Consider the following 16813-nt stretch of genomic DNA (forward strand, 5'->3'; position numbering starts at 1 on the left):
ACCTTCTTCAATATCAATGTAAGGAGGAGGTGAACATGTTGATATGTTCCTTTAGTCTAACACATGTATAGCATTTATGACTGTATTCCAATATGGCGCTCGGTTGCAGAATGATAACTACGAGCCTATATTCCATACCAACAGAGGAGTTTCAGGCAACAAGTACAACGAATCATGGAAACGGAGGTTATTGATTTTCAAACTTCAACTGTTGATTGAATGTACACATACATGACGTTGTTTATGTGGTTGAAACTCTCTCTCTCTATAAAGGAGAAATAAAAACGTACCTGTCATTTCAAGCTGCCTGGTGGTCCATTGATTCCCTGTTCGCCGAAAGGAAGTGCTGGAAGTAGTCGTGGGTATATATATATAAGAGACCGTCAATCACCAACAGTAGAGGCCGCTCAATGAGAGACGAGCTTATAAAAACTAGCCCTGAGGTAATTGAATCTTCAGATTGGTTAAAAACTCACAGTGGATTCTATAACTGCAAAATATGCAAAGCCTGCAAACAAGGTGTGAATACTAAAACGTATGTTTCACCTTTTGATCAAAAGGAACACAAAATTAAACAGCTGTTAACCTGTAAGACGGAATTCGCTGTTTACGTGTTGTCCTGTCCCTGTAACCTTTTGTACGTGGGAAGTACAAAACTCCAGGTACATAAGCGTATTTTACAACACCTAAGAGCAATCTCTAACCAGGACAACACATATCCAGTAGCCAGGCATTTTAAATCTACACACAAATCCAATAGCCGTGATCTCAGATTTTATGTAATTGACTCAGTATTAGCAAGTAGAAGGGGAGGCAATCGAGAAGAAAAACTACGTCAATTAGAAACTAGATACATCTTAGAACTCAATACTAAACAACTGTCCGGCTTAAATATGACGGAGGATTTGTCTACATACCTTTAAGCGATAGGCCCCCCCAGATTTCAGGTCTTCAGGTTATACGAGATTCTCTCTGATACTAATTGTTCCAAACAAAACCTTACACCTCTCACATGTGACAGTTGTCGAAAACAGATGTATTTTAAACATGTATATTTATTCATGTGGTGATGATCTTAATCGGTATTTATGATATATTTATAGTTATCTATGCAATATGTACGCATTTTATCCTACCTATTTATATCTATATTTATATTTATATGAAATTTTAGGATGTATAAATAACATGAATTTTATCTCTTGTTTGATATTTTTCTGGAAAACGTTATATTTTTTAAAAGATATATATATTGTCATTGATATCGTAGTATTTAATTGTTATGATGTTTGATAAATAACCACATATACCGATCAATTTGAATCTGTCACTGCATAGAAATATCGCATGCATAACAACTGATCTGGTCGAGTTACTAGGGACACTGTATTTAACAGTTCATGACTATCTGTGTCCTGACCCCTTGGTATTACCCCACTGATATGGCCGATCACTCCTCACTTTTATTAATATAGCTAACTGCATTGGGGCCCCAATCAACTATGTGAGTATATAGATCCCACAAGACACGTTGAATTCTCTGGTATTTATACCATTATCTTTTTTACACAGCACTACAATCTACTTGAACACTTAATATAAGTCATGAGATTGGGATCAATCTTTTCTGACTGTTACGCTGCAGAAAAAGTATTGTTTTTGCACTTTGCACTTGCACTTTATTTTTCTTTATTTCTTTATTCATTATATTACACTAAATATTTTTAAACATTGGTTTTATTCTAAATGTGAATTACAACTTGTCTATTATTCAATAGGTTTTACCTTATTTAAATGTACCTATTGTTGTGATGCGGTTGAAAGAACTCTTTCATGTCTATGAACGTCTTCGTATTACACGATATTGACGTCACCCATCCATGTAAAGTATTTAACCCCTTCGCTGCTAGACCTTTTCCCCTCCTGTGCTGAGGCTTTTTTTGGCGTTTTGGAGTAGTGCGCGCTTAGGCCCTTGTAACTTTTTGACCACATAAGGTATCCACGCCAAATTTGCGTCCTTTTCTTCCAACATCATGTGGATTCTAAAGGCGCCCTGGGTTTGTGGATTCCCTTGGAGGGGGCCCAGAAATTAACCAAAATATAGTGATTTTTTAGTTTTTTTCAGAAAAATGGGAAAAACGGGCTGCAAATGAAAGCCTCTGGGTGTTTCCCTGAAAATGGTATCACAAAAAGGTTTGTGGGGCTGAAATCTCCATTTTCTCAGCTTTCAGGGAATGACAGACTTTTGTCAGAGAACCGAAATTTTTCACTCAGTTTTGGCATTTTTCTGGGACATAGCCTATTTTTGCTATTTTTAGAGCTTTCCACCTCCTTCCAGTTAATGGTAGAAATGAGTTTGAAAGCAATAATGGATCCTGGAAAGCTTTACATTTTCGAAAAGTAGACAAAATTCTGAATTCAGAAAGGGGTCATTTGTCTAAATCCATGAAGGTTTCGTTATAGAAACTAACAGTTAGATATTGGAATATTTGAAATTTTGTTGAAAAAAACAGCCTTTTGTCTCAACGTTTTCACCTATAACTTTTTCTAATTTTGACAGCTCTTGGAAAGCCATATACCGTTACATCCGTTAGACCTTCCTGGTTGTGGGGATATATAGGACTTGTAGTTTCACCAAGAACCCGACGAACCCAGATCCAAAAACTGAGCAGCAACTTGCAATGGTATTTTTTCATTTACTGGGTATAGTGCACTTTGTCTTGGAAAATGTATACATGGAATAATCTGTATGAAAGACACCTATGTATTTCTGAATTGGGTACAAATTATAGACTTCAGAAACAGTATATAATTGCACATTTTCAAAGTTGGGAATACTCATACTAGCATGAGAATTATTGGTCATTTTTCATAAAGATTTTTTTTTTACACAATGTCTTTCATTCAAAGGGAGAAATGCATGAAAGCTCAATTGGTAATAACAGTTGATTTACAAATCTGAATTACCCCAAGTGTCCCGATAAAAACGGTACCTCACTTGTGTGGGTCGGCCTTGTGCCTGCGACAGGAAACGGCGGAAAATGCAACGTGGTCACACCTAAATTTAGCAGTTACAAATTGACCCTTTTTTGGCAAAGTGCCTACCTGTAGTTTTTGCACCCTAGCTCTGCCGGCACCTAGGGAAACCTAGCAAACCTATACATTTTTGAAAAGTAGACACCCAGGGGAATTCAGGATGGGGAGACTCGACTGCCTACCACCAGGTTTTGTTACCCAGAATCCCTTGCAAAGCTAAGTTTTTCACAAAATAAACACATTTCCCTCACATTTCTGTGGTGGAAAGTTCTGGAATCTGCGTGGATCAACAAATTTCCACCCACCCAGCGTGCCCCCAGGTCTCCCGAAAAAAATGGTACCTCACTTGTGTGGGTAGGCATAGTGGCTGCGACATGAAACAGCGCAAAACGCAGCATGGTCGCACCTCAATTTCCCAGTGAAATTTAGCACGATTCGGACAAAAAGACTACCTTTTGTTTTTGCGCCGTAGCTCTGCCAGCACCTAGGGAAACCTAGCAAACCTATACATTTTTAAAAACTAGACACCCAGGGCAATTCGGCATGGGGTGACTCGTCTGCCCACCCCCAGGTTTTGTTACCCAGAATCCCTTGCAAACATAAAAATTTGACCAAAAAAACACATTTTCCTCACATTTCTGTGGTGGAAAGTTCTGGAATCTGCGTGGATCAACAAATTTCCACCCACCCAGCGTGCCCCCAGGTCTCCCAAAAAAAATGGTACCTCACTTGCGTGGGTAGGCATAGTGGCTGCGACATGAAACAGCGCAAAACGCAGTATGGTCGCACCTCAATTTCCCAGTGAAATTTAGCACGATTCGGACAAAAAGACTACCTTTTGTTTTTGCGCCGTAGCTCTGCCAGCACCTAGGGAAACCTAGCAAACCTATACATTTTTGAAAACTAGACACCCAGGGCAATTCAGGATGGGGTGACTCGCCTGCCTACCCCCAGGTTTTGTTACCCAGAATCCCTTGAAAACATAAAAATTTGACCAAAAAAACACATTTTCCTCACATTTCTGTGGTGGAAAGTTCTGGAATCTGCGTGGATCAACAAATTTCCACCCACCCAGCGTGCCCCCAGGTCTCCCGAAAAAAATGGTACCTCACTTGCGTGGGTAGGCATAGTGGCTGCGACATGAAACAGCGCAAAACGCAGCATGGTCGCACCTCAATTTCCCAGTGAAATTTAGCACGATTCGGACAAAAAGACTACCTTTTGTTTTTGCGCCGTAGCTCTGCCAGCACCTAGGGAAACCTAGCAAACCTATACATTTTTGAAAACTAGACACCCAGGGGAATTCAGGATGGGGTGACTCGCCTGCCTACCCCCAGGTTTTGTTACCCAGAATCCCTTGAAAACATAAACATTTGATCAAAAAAACACATTTTCCTCACATTTCTGTTGTGGAAAGTTCTGGAATCTGCGTGGATCAACAAATTTTCACTCACCCAGCGTGGCCCCAGGTCTCCCAAAAAAAAGGTACCTCACTTGCGTGGGTAGGCATAGTGGCTGCGACATGAAACAGCGCAAAACGCAGCATGGTCGCACCTCAATTTCCCAGTGAAATTTTGCACGATTCGGACAAAAAGACTACCTTTTGTTTTTGCGCCGTAGCTCTGCCAGCACCTAGGGAAACCTAGCAAACCTATACATTTTTTAAAACTAGACACCCAGGGCAATTCAGGATGGGGTGACTCGCCTGCCTACCCCCAGGTTTTGTTACCCAGAATCCCTTGAAAACATAAAAATTTGACCAAAAAAACACATTTTCCTCACATTTCTGTGGTGGAAAGTTCTGGAATCTGCGTGGATCAACAAATTTCCACCCACCCAGCGTGCCCCCAGGTCTCCCGAAAAAAATGGTACCTCACTTGCGTGGGTAGGCATAGTGGCTGCGACATGAAACAGCGCAAAACGCAGCATGGTCGCACCTCAATTTCCCAGTGAAATTTAGCACGATTCGGACAAAAAGACTACCTTTTGTTTTTGCGCCGTAGCTCTGCCAGCACCTAGGGAAACCTAGCAAACCTATACATTTTTGAAAACTAGACACCCAGGGGAATTCAGGATGGGGTGACTCGCCTGCCTACCCCCAGGTTTTGTTACCCAGAATCCCTTGAAAACATAAACATTTGATCAAAAAAACACATTTTCCTCACATTTCTGTTGTGGAAAGTTCTGGAATCTGCGTGGATCAACAAATTTTCACTCACCCAGCGTGGCCCCAGGTCTCCCAAAAAAAAGGTACCTCACTTGCGTGGGTAGGCATAGTGGCTGCGACATGAAACAGCGCAAAACGCAGCATGGTCGCACCTCATTTTCCCAGTGAAATTTTGCACGATTCGGACAAAAAGACTACCTTTTGTTTTTGCGCCGTAGCTCTGCCAGCACCTAGGGAAACCTAGCAAACCTATACATTTTTTAAAACTAGACACCCAGGGGAATTCAGGATGGGGTGACTCGCCTGCCTACCCACAGGTTTTGTTACCCAGAATCCCTTGCAAACATAAAAATTTGACCAAAAAAACACATTTTCCTCACATTTCTGTGGTGGAAAGTTCTGGAATCTGCGTGGATCAACAAATTTCTACTCACCCAGCGTGGCCCCAGGTCTCCCGAAAACAATGGTACCTCACTTGTGTGGGTAGGCATAGTGGCTGCGACATGAAACAGCGCAAAACGCAGCATGGTCGCACCTCAATTTCCCAGTGAAATTTAGCACAATTTGGACAGAAAGACTACCTTTTGTTTTTGCGCCGTAGCTCTGCCAGCACCTAGGGCAACCTAGCAAACCTATACATTTTTGAAAACTAGACACCCAGGGCAATTCAGGATGGGGTGACTCGCCTGCCCACCCCCAGGTTTTGTTACCCAGAATCCCTTGCAAACATAAAAATTTGACCAAAAAAACACATTTTCCTCACATTTCTGTGGTGGAAAGTTCTGGAATCTGTGTGGATCAACAAATTTCCACCCACCCAGCGTGCTCCCAGGTCTCCCAAAAAAAATGGTACCTCACTTGCGTGGGTAGGCATAGTGGCTGCGACATGAAACAGCGCAAAACGCAGCATGGTCGCACCTCAATTTCCCAGTGAAATTTAGCACGATTCGGACAAAAAGACTACCTTTTGTTTTTGCGCCGTAGCTCTGCCAGCACCTAGGGAAACCTAGCAAACCTATACATTTTTGAAAACTAGACACCCAGGGCAATTCAGGATGGGGTGACTCGCCTGCCCACCCCCAGGTTTTGTTACCCAGAATCCCTTGCAAACATAAAAATTTGACCAAAAAAAACACATTTTCCTCACATTTCTGTGGTGGAAAGTTCTGGAATCTGCGTGGATCAACAAATTTCCACCCACCCAGCGTGCCCCCAGGTCTCCCGAAAAAAATGGTACCTCACTTGCGTGGGTAGGCATAGTGGCTGCGACATGAAACAGCGCAAAACGCAGCATGGTCGCACCTCAATTTCCCAGTGAAATTTAGCACGATTCGGACAAAAAGACTACCTTTTGTTTTTGCGCCGTAGCTCTGCCAGCACCTAGGGAAACCTAGCAAACCTATACATTTTTGAAAACTAGACACCCAGGGGAATTCAGGATGGGGTGACTCGCCTGCCTACCCCCAGGTTTTGTTACCCAGAATCCCTTGCAAACATACAAATTTGACCAAAAAAACACATTTTCCTCACATTTCTGTGGTGGAAAGTTCTGGAATCTGCGTGGATCAACAAATTTCCACCCACCCAGCGTGCCCCCAGGTCTCCCGAAAAAAATGGTACCTCACTTGCGTGGGTAGGCATAGTGGCTGCGACATGAAACAGCGCAAAACGCAGCATGGTCGCACCTCAATTTCCCAGTGAAATTTAGCACGATTCGGACAAAAAGACTACCTTTTGTTTTTGCGCCGTAGCTCTGCCAGCACCTAGGGAAACCTAGCAAACCTATACATTTTTGAAAACTAGACACCCTGGGGAATTCAGGATGGGGTGACTCGCCTGCCTACCCCCAGGTTTTGTTACCCAGAATCCCTTGAAAACATAAAAATTTGACCAAAAAAACACATTTTCCTCACATTCCTGTGGTGGAAAGTTCTGGAATCTGCGTGGATCAACAAATTTCCACCCACCCAGCGTGCCCCCAGGTCTCCCGAAAAAAATGGTACCTCACTTGCGTGGGTAGGCTTAGTGGCTGTGACATGAAACAGCGCAAAACGCAGCATGGTCGCACCTCAATTTCCCAGTGAAATTTAGCACGATTCGGACAAAAAGACTACCTTTTGTTTTTGCGCCGTAGCTCTGCCAGCACCTAGGGAAACCTAGCAAACCTATACATTTTTGAAAACTAGACACCCAGGGGAATTCAGGATGGGGTGACTCGCCTGCCTACCCCCAGGTTTTGTTACCCAGAATCCCTTGAAAACATAAAAATTTGACCAAAAAAACACATTTTCCTCACATTTCTGTGGTGGAAAGTTCTGGAATCTGCGTGGATCAACAAATTTCCACCCACCCAGCGTGGCCCCAGGTCTCCCAAAAAAAATGGTACCTCAGTTGCGTGGGTAGGCATAGTGGCTGCGACATGAAACAGCGAAAAACACAGCATGGTCGCACCTCAATTTCCCAGTGAAATTTAGCACGATTCGGACAAAAAGACTACCTTTTGTTTTTGCGCCGTAGCTCTGCCAGCACCTAGGGAAACCTAGCAAACCTATACATTTTTGAAAACTAGACACCCGGACAAAAAGACTACCTTTTGTTTTTGCGCCGTAGCTCTGCCAGCACCTAGGGAAACCTAGCAAACCTATACATTTTTGAAAACTAGACACCCAGGGCAATTCAGGATGGGGTGACTCGCCTGCCCACCCCCAGGCTTTGTTACCCAGAATCCCTTGCAAACATAAAAATTTGACCAAAAAAAACACATTTTCCTCACATTTCTGTGGTGGAAAGTTCTGGAATCTGCGTGGATCAACAAAGTTCCACCCACCCAGCGTGCCCCCAGGTCTCCCGAAAAAAATGGTACCTCACTTGCGTGGGTAGGCATAGTGGCTGCGACATGAAACAGCGCAAAACGCAGCATGGTCGCACCTCAATTTCCCAGTGAAATTTAGCACGATTCGGACAAAAAGACTACCTTTTGTTTTTGCGCCGTAGCTCTGCCAGCACCTAGGGAAACCTAGCAAACCTATACATTTTTGAAAACTAGACACCCAGGGGAATTCAGGATGGGGTGACTCGCCTGCCTACCCCCAGGTTTTGTTACCCAGAATCCCTTGCAAACATACAAATTTGACCAAAAAAACACATTTTCCTCACATTTCTGTGGTGGAAAGTTCTGGAATCTGCGTGGATCAACAAATTTCCACCCACCCAGCGTGCCCCCAGGTCTCTCGAAAAAAATGGTACCTCACTTGCGTGGGTAGGCATAGTGGCTGCGACATGAAACAGCGCAAAACGCAGCATGGTCGCACCTCAATTTCCCAGTGAAATTTAGCACGATTCGGACAAAAAGACTACCTTTTGTTTTTGCGCCGTAGCTCTGCCAGCACCTAGGGAAACCTAGCAAACCTATACATTTTTGAAAACTAGACACCCAGGGGAATTCAGGATGGGGTGACTCGCCTGCCTACCCCCAGGTTTTGTTACCCAGAATCCCTTGAAAACATAACAATTTGACCAAAAAAACACATTTTCCTCACATTTCTGTGGTGGAAAGTTCTGGAATCTGCGTGGATCAACAAATTTCCACCCACCCAGCGTGCCCCCAGGTCTCCCGAAAAAAATGGTACCTCACTTGCGTGGGTAGGCATAGTGGCTGCGACATGAAACAGCGCAAAACGCAGCATGGTCGCACCTCAATTTCCCAGTGAAATTTAGCACGATTCGGACAAAAAGACTACCTTTTGTTTTTGCGCCGTAGCTCTGCCAGCACCTAGGGAAACCTAGCAAACCTATACATTTTTGAAAACTAGACACCCAGGGGAATTCAGGATGGGGTGACTCGCCTGCCTACCCCCAGGTTTTGTTACCCAGAATCCCTTGCAAACATAAAAATTTGACCAAAAAAACACATTTTCCTCACATTTCTGTGGTGGAAAGTTCTGGAATCTGCGTGGATCAACAAATTTCCACCCACCCAGCGTTCCCCCAGGTCTCCTGAAAAAAATGGTACCTCACTTGCGTGGGTAAACATAGTGGCTGCAACAGGAAACGGTTCAAATTGTACGGTGGTGAATTTACATTACCTTATTGCAAAACTACCTTGATTTTGGGGGGGGGGCATCTGAGTTTGTGGCCTGGGGCTCGGTGGTATTCTTTGCAAAGTAGCAAACCCAAACAGTTCTGAAAACTAGACACCCGGGGGAGTCCAGGGAGGTATGGCATGCATGGGTCCCCCAATGTTTTCCTACCCAGAACTCTCTGCAAACCTTAAAATTAGGTAAAAATTGCACTTTTCCAAACATTTTGGCGTGGGATCGCCGGGCCGGCAAAAAAGTCATACCACCCTGCGTTCCCCTTGTTCTCCCGAGTAAAAGGATACCTCACTTGTGTGGGTGCCCCAAAGCAGAATACGCCAAAAATGAATTTTGAAAAAAGTAGTTTTTACTCATATTTACGTTTTACAAATTAAGCACCCCAGCCTAAGTCACATGCCTTTGGCCCACCCACACAAGTGAGGTATCATTTTACTCGGGAGAACAAGGGAAACACTGGGTGGTAGGACATTTGTTCCGGCAGCGAGATCCCACCCAAAAAAGTATGGAAAAATGTTTTTTTTGACCAAAATTTCAGGTTTGCAGGGGTTTCTGGGTAGGAAAACATTGGGGGACCCACGCATGCCATACCACCCTGGACTCCCCCGGGTGTCTAGTTCTCAGAACTGTTTGGGTTTGGTAGTTTCCAAAGATGCCTGCCAAGCCCCGGGCCAAAAGCTCAGGTGACCCCCTCAAAAAATAAGATTATTTGGCTAAAGGTAATGTTTTCGTCTCCACAGTATGAATTGGGCCTTTTCCTAAAGCAGCCGCTATGCCTACCCACGCAAGTGAGGTACCATTTTTATCGGGAGACCTTGGGGAACGCTGGGTGGGAGGTAATTTGTGTGTGCCCAGTGATGCCACGCTTTCCCACACTAAAACGTGTGAAAAAACTGATTTTTTCCATGCAAAAAATGAGGTTTGCAAGGGATTCTGGGTAAAGGAACGTTGGAGGATCCACGCAAGCCATACCTCCTTGGAAGCCCCCGGTTGTCTACTTTTCAGAAATGTGTGGGATTGGTAGGTTTCCCTAGATGGCTGTCTCGCACGGGGCCAAAAACCCAGGTAACCCCTCTTGCAAAAGCTGGTGGACTTAGGGGTTACCTGGGTTTCTGGCCCCGTGCGAGACAGCCATCTATGGAAACCTACCAAACCCACACATTTCTGAAAATTAGACACCCGGGCGCTTCCAAGGAGGTATGGCTTGCGTGGATCCGCCAACGTTCCTTTACCCAGAATCCCTTGCAAACCTCAATTTTAGCAGAAAAAAATCAATTTTTTCACACGTTGTAGTCTGGGAAAGCGTGGCATCACTGGGCTCACACAAATTACCTCCCACCCAGCATTCCCCCAGGTCTCCCGATAAAAACGGTACCTCACTTGCGTGGGTAGCCATAGTGGCTGCAACAGGAAAAGGTCCAAATCTAACAGTGGTGAATATAAAATACCCTGAAGCAATATAACTTTGATTTTTTGGGGGGGAGGCACCTGAGTTTTTGGCCCGGGGTGGGTGGTATTCTTTGGAAAGTAGCAAACCCAAACAGTTCTGAAAACTAGACACCCGGGAGAGTCCAGGGAGGTATGGCATGTGTGGGTCCACCAATGTTTTCCTACCCAGAACTCCTTGCAAACCTTAAAAATAGGTAAAAATAGCACTTTTCCAAACATTTTGGCGTGGGATCGCCGTGCCGGCAAAAAAGTCCTACCACCCTGCGCTCCCCTTGTTCTCCCAAGTAAAAGGATACCACACCTTAACAGAGTTACTCAAAAGTCAAACATTCAAGCACGGCTATCTATTCCTCAAAGACACACACATACAGGTTGGATTTGGCACGAGGGCGAGTGATGGTTCAGTACATAAAATTTTATTAACAAGATATTTCAAAAAAATGAAATGCTCTGTCAATAAATAAATGCATAAAAACTGAACCAGTGACTCGCAACTCGTGAGCTGTAAAGCCACGACAAGGCACCAACCGTTTTACAGGCCATTCACGCACCTTTCATACCTGATACAAACCAGACCATTGACACCATCCGAATGGAAAAGCAACACATAACAACAATCACAATAAGGGGCAAGGTACACCCTACTGCAGAAATAGAAAAAAAACAATTATTACTGCACACCCATCTAATCCGCAAGCACACACACATACTGGTTGGATTTGGCACGAGGGTGAGTGATGATTTAGTACATACAATTGGATACGCAAGTAATTTCATCAAAAATGAAATACACTGCGTATAATTGAAAGTATGATAAACTGAACCACTGACTCGCAGCTCATGAGCTGTAAAGCCACGTCAAGGCACCAACCTCTTTACAGGCCATTCATACACCTTTCGTACGCGTGACACATACATAACATTCACACCGCCAGCCGCGGACCCATCACATTTCAACACTCACACCAGCAAACAGCGCCATTCAAGGGCCCATCACTTTCACACGCCCACATTTCTGACACTGCAACTACACAAAATGATGGACTGTGTGGAGTGTCACTCAACTAGCAGTGTGTGTAGTGACCAACAGAAAGTAACTACTCACACACCGCCTGCCGAGCGCCAGTCCACCCACACCACCATCCAAGCACCAGACCATGCACACTGCCAGCCAAACACCACTCAGCGCACACCGACAGCCAACTACCACTCCACACACACCACCAGCCAAGCATCACTCCACGCACACCACCAGCCAAGCGCCACTCCACAAACACAACACCATCCAAGCACCACTCCACACACGCCGCCAGCCAAGCACCACTCCACACACACCGCCAGCCAAGCACCACTCCACTCACACCGCCAGCCAAGCACCTAACCATACACTCCGCCAGCCAAGCAAAAATCCACGCACCCCCCCAGCACAACTCCAATCCATGCACTATGCCAGCCAAGCACCAGACCACGCACACCACCAGCCAAGCGCCATCCACTCACACCACCAGCCAAGCACCTAACCATGCACTCCGCCAGCCAAGCAAAAATCCACTCACCCCCCCAGCACAACTCCAATCCATGCACTATGCCAGCCAAGCACCACTCCACACACACCGCCAGCCAAGCACCACTCCACTCACACCGCCAGCCAAGCACCTAACCATACACTCCGCCAGCCAAGCAAAAATCCACGCACCCCCCCAGCACAACTCCAATCCATGCACTATGCCAGCCAAGCACCAGACCACGCACACCACCAGCCAAGCGCCATCCACTCACACCACCAGCCAAGCACCTAACCATGCACTCCGCCAGCCAAGCAAAAATCCACTCACCCCCCCAGCACAACTCCAATCCATGCACTATGCCAGCCAAGCACCAGACCACGCACACCACCAGCCAAGCGCCAGTCCACGCACACCAACAATCCAAGCACAATCCTGCACACACCACCATCGAAATTAGAATTTTTTAAAGAAATACCACAAATCAAATGTAGAAACCTACAAATCTGCTAACACAAATTCAAAACCTAAATGCTTTGCACTAATGCAAACCTAAAAGCAAACAAAAAAATATTACAGAAAACAGACCAGACAGTACACTTACAAGCTCAATGAAACTCCCAAAACTTCTTTTGTGTGTGGTACGATTTAAAACAAGCTGGCACACACAATCCAGGATTTGAAGGACAGTCAGGACAGTGCATACGAGACTCCCTCCGCACTTCTCTTCGCCAACAGACTCTACATCTTTTAGTGGGATTGTCTTTTGCAGTTGTGGGAGGAATGTATTCTGGAAAGTGGCGATCTTTCAGTCTAGCCACTTCCTCCACCACTCCAAATCTTGGCACACTTGCCTGTTCCACTAGTACAAGGCTGCCTATTATAGTCTCCTGAAAGTTAACAAAAGGCATCTTTGACTCAGGACAAGATTTCTGGAAAACAACAAAAGCATTAAAGGATGCCAAGTGGAAAAGATGGATAGCCAACTTCTTGTACCAAACGTAAGCCTTTCGAAGAGCAGCATAAGGTTCCAACCTCTGATCTACTCTGTCAACACCACCCATGTGCCTATTATAGTCTAAAATGCACACAGGTTTACGCACTTCAGCAGTCTCACCCCGAACTGGCAGAGCTTCAGTGCTTTCGTCATGGATAGTAGTCAGCATGTAAACATCTCTCCTGTCTGAAAACTTCACAGCTAGAAGCTTCCCACATCGCAATGCAGTAGACTGTCCCCGCACAAGCCTTTTGCAAACAAGTTCTATTGGAAAACCTTTCCGGTTACTGCGCATCGTGCCACATGCAACAGTGCCCACTTTGGCCAACTCCTTGAACAAACGCACACTAGTGTAGAAGTTATCTACGTATAAATGGTGGCCTTTGTTAAATAATCGTCTACCTAGTTCCCACACAATTTTCTCAGTCACTCCAAAAGTGGACGGACAAGCAGAAGTGTTAATGCTGGAATCCTTACCGGTGTACACCCTGAAATTATAAACATATCCAGTCTCACTGTCACACAGCATATACAGTTTGATGCCATAGCGTGCCCTCTTACTAGGAATGTATTGCCTAAAAACCAAGCGGCCCTTGAACAATACCAAAGACTCGTCCACAGCTATTTCTCTTCCAGGTGCAAACATCTCAGGAAAACGATCAACAAAGTGATCAAGGACAGGCCGAATCTTAAAAAGACGGTCACAATCAGGGTGATCGCGTGGCAACGCTAAATCATTATCAACAAAATGCATCATGCGAAGAAGAAGCATATATCGATCACGAGTCATAACTGCTGGAAATATAGATGTTGCCATCAAGGGACTAGTGGACCAATAAGAAGACATTGATGGCTTCCTTAGCAAGCCCATCAAAAAAGTTAATCCCAAAAACTTCTTCATCTCTTCAACATATGTGGGAGACCAATGGGTAGCTCTGGAATGGGGCTTAAGGCTGGCACTGTGGTCCCTCAAATACTGCTCTGCATACAAATTAGTTTGCTCCACAATCTCCTGCAAAAACTCATCGTCAAAAAACAACTGAAAATATTGAATTGGCAAAAAATTGTCAGTATCCACTCTACACCCTGGAACACCAGTGAAGTCTGGCAATTCCGGCTGCACCATGCCAGGGGCAACCCAGACGTCATCACTAACATGAGGAGAAGAAGCCACCCTAGCCTGCAGGCCAGATGCCTCTTGCTGCACTACATCAACGGGAACACTAGCATCCCCAGATGCCTCTTGCCTCACTACACCAACAGGAATACTAGCATCCCCAGATACATTTTGCATCTCTTCACCAACAGAAGAACTCACATCCCCAGCTGCCTCTTGCATCTCAACATCAACAGAAGAACTCGCATCCCCAGATGCCACTTGCTGCTCAACAACAACAGAAAGACTAGCAGCACCAGATGCCTCATGCTGCTCAACAACAGGAAGACTAGCAGCACCAGATAACCTTTGGCGCACCACAGCAATGTGAAACCTTTTGGGCGCAGCCTTTACCACACTTGCCTGTTCCCGACGAGAAAAAAAGGGAAACCTTGAGGACCTAGGCTGCCGCTCACATGGCTCTTCCCTCTCTACCGGCACATCAATGTCCCTCTCTACCACAGGCACTTCATCAGCACTAGAAGAAGAATCATCATCCGATGATACCATGCGAAGAGAAAACTCACTGCCTGAATCTTCTGCACCTACCTCATGCTCCGAATCGGAGTCAGTGTCTGGACCATGGTCAGAGGAAGACTCAAAAAGCAAACTAACAACCTGCTTAGCAGTAATCCTGCGAGCAGCCATTATCCTTACAAATCAAGAAGACTACACACACAAGTGAACAACAACCTACACTGTGCAAAGGAAGAAGTAAACAAGGTAGAGTCTTCACACAAAAATCAATACACTCAAAAACAATTCAAATCTAACCAAAAATAAGAAGACTCACCAGCACCTACTCTGCTGAAACACAGCAAAAAGAAAGGAAATCCCACTGGAAAGAAAAAAAAAAGTATAGATTAGACAAAGTACACATCAAGCAGCAATACAAAAAAAAAAGTTAACATTCAAGAAACACAAAGCCACACAAACAGCAATAACTTCACTTTTCATAACAACACATTTATCTAGGAAAAATAGTACAAAAAACATTTACTTACCAAGCACATGCAACTACACAAGCTGCAAAACCAACATTAACCGAACCACAACCTACACCAATACAAACAGCAAAAGCCTGGATCAAAAACAAAGAAGAAAAAAAATAATTTAATACTACATTTCACAAACAACATAACAAATGAATAAACAATACACAAATTTACCCCCAAAATCACATCCACACAGATGGGCCATCAAAAAGGGCAAAACGGACAAAAGTACGGGTTGATTTGCCCACCGGGGGGGGGGAGGCCAGAAAATATAAATTTAAAATCCGACCCACCTGAAAGCGACCCTTGCACAATGGGTCACTTCCTACAATCTAAAATAAAATCCCTGGTGCTAGTGAGGGCATTTCCACCGCACAATCGCAATGCTGTGCACGACCGTGAGCCAGAAATGCCCTGCAAAGAGACATCAGAAGAGAGGAAAATCACTTACCTCTCCCCTGATGCCTCTTTGCAAACCCCCCCAAATATCTCAAAACCAACCTAACACCTCCAGGCACAGGAAGCAAATGGCTTCCCGACCGCCTAGGAATCCCTGAAGATGTTGGCGCGTGCTGTGCGCGCTGACATCATCAGGGATTCTCATGGGGAGGGGGACAACAGAATTACTGTGGTTAACTGCGATGCTGGACAGAGGCACTTGCATCCTTGATTTTCACAAGCGCAATCCTAAAACAGTTCCTATGACCAGGAGCTTCTTTCTCCCCATCTGCTGCTCTCAACAGTCTCTGACCATTTATACACATAAGAGGCATGTGAACTCACACAGAAGATCCCCTATTGGCAACGCCCACCAACTAGCGGAGTGCACCATCTTTCCTAAATTTACCCACTATGATGGACAGCTCACTCAAGGGACCTGTGCACACATTGGTGCGATGGCATAGTAACACACACGGACACTGGAGACAAAGCAAGCGCTCGAGTTGCAGCACAAATTCAGGAAAACATTCATCAGCCCAAAAACATTTGTGACCTTCCCACTATGATTCACAGCTCACACAAGGGACCCCTGCGCACATCTGTGCAATTGCATAGTAACACACACATGGACACTGGAGACAAAGATGGGGCTCGAGTTGCAGCACAAACTCAGGAAAGCAATCATCAGCCCAAAAACATTTGTGAACTTCCCACTATGATGAACAAATGGTCTCTGTTTCCAGATACCTAAGAGCCTTGCTAGTTTATTCAGATAACAACCAACACACACTGGGGTCGATTGTGAAAATATGGTATTGTGTACAAAAAAGGGGAGAAATGCTCCTCTTTTAGGTGTCCCCTCACTCACCAGGGTTGCCCCACGGTGACATGCTTCATCATTGGGGCCATCCCAGTCCTCTACGGGCTGGGGCGTGCTGCGACTTGCGAAAGTTACGTAGGAGCACTTTATTAG

Source organism: Lissotriton helveticus, chromosome 3_1 (genome assembly GCF_964261635.1).
Source record: "Lissotriton helveticus chromosome 3_1, aLisHel1.1, whole genome shotgun sequence".
Lineage (NCBI taxonomy): Eukaryota > Metazoa > Chordata > Amphibia > Caudata > Salamandridae > Lissotriton > Lissotriton helveticus.